At 32.6% G+C, this 1,385-nt stretch overlaps 1 non-coding gene across 1 annotated transcript; it reads left to right on the top strand.

Annotated features, from left to right (window-relative positions):
- Nucleotides 1-895: 895 nt before the first annotated feature.
- Nucleotides 896-962, top strand: LOC115930478 (small nucleolar RNA SNORD37). Its single transcript, XR_004067114.2, has one exon. It is a non-coding gene; the product is annotated as a small nucleolar RNA SNORD37 (small nucleolar RNA).
- The last annotated feature ends 423 nt before the right edge of the window (nucleotides 963-1,385 follow it).

Genomic DNA, 1,385 nt, shown 5'->3' with positions numbered 1-1,385 from the left:
AAACTCTGTGTTTAATTTTTTGAGGACCTGCCAAACTGTTTTCCAAAATGGCTGCATTTTATAATCTCACTAGCTTTGTGTGAGGGTTCCAATTTCTCCACATCTTCACCCAGACTTGTTCTTTTCTATAGCTACATATTTGTATCTGTGGGGAAGCAGCTCCACATTACGTTTATTAAATATTTAGTAAAGAATCTCTGCTTTTGTGCATCTCTGTTTCCATGATTATTGTCCATTCCAACCTCATCTCGTCTTTGAACAACTGCAGCAACTCTTAAATGCTTCCTTCATGATATCCTTATGTATACAATAGTCACAGAGATCTTTTAAAAATGTATGTGGCAAACACAAATGTTGTTTCAGAAAGCACGTGTGCTAGAACTTTTTCTGTGAATACTTCTGTATCTGCAATAAAACATCAGTAAAATCTAAGTTTTTTTCAGGCTCTTTGAATTTAGATTTGTAGTTCTTTTAAATATATCTCTGAGTTTTGATTTGCTTTAACACTGGTGAGGGAAGTTGTGGTTCATTTGGGTTTTATCTGCAAAACATTTAGATTAAAATGGCAGTAAAATCAAGCATTTATAAGATGATACTAATAGCTAACTTATATTGAGTACCTGCTACGTACTGAGCAGTTATCTAAGTACTTTCTATATGTTTAACCCATTTATTCCTCATAAAAATTCTGGTGAGGTATTATTAAACTTATTTCACACTACAGGGGAATAGAGGGACAGAGAAGTTAAGTAACTCACCCAATGCCACACAGCCAGTAAGTAGTAGAGTCAAGATTCTAACCAAAAAATCTGGTTATAGAGCCCATGTCAGTAGCCACCAAACTATCCTGCCATTTTGTCTTACTTATTGTCTGAAATATATAAGACTTAAAATAGTAGGTGAAGACCAATATTTTTTTTTACTTTGACTTGATGTCTATTGAAGAAATCTAGCATCTGAGACTATGTGGAAAAAAAAGAAAAACTTTAAAAAATTAAAAAATTAAAAGTTAATCATTTTCTGGTATTCAATAGGGTAGTTTAAAATATTCACGCTTTTATTAATTTTGAATAATATCACCATGTCCAATTATAAGGTTGTATATTTAAACATCCATGTTTCTATAATACCACCTAGACGTTTACAGAATTACTTCTGCCGTACTTAAAAACAACAGCTTGAGCAAAAAAGTACTGGACAACTTAAAGGATAACTTCTAAAAGACATTCTTGGAAAAATAACATTTTCTGAAATGTACACAATAGTCAATGTCATGATATTGCCTGCCAGTTCACGTGCTACTCTTTCCTCCGCGTACGTCTTTTAAACCACCTAACAGAACATTGTGTGTTTCTGAACATTTACATTCAATTTGTTAAATGTCA

Source organism: Gorilla gorilla, chromosome 14 (assembly GCF_029281585.2).
Source record: "Gorilla gorilla gorilla isolate KB3781 chromosome 14, NHGRI_mGorGor1-v2.1_pri, whole genome shotgun sequence".
Taxonomy (NCBI): Eukaryota; Metazoa; Chordata; class Mammalia; order Primates; family Hominidae; genus Gorilla; species Gorilla gorilla.
This window is presented reverse-complemented; position numbering and strand designations above follow the sequence as displayed.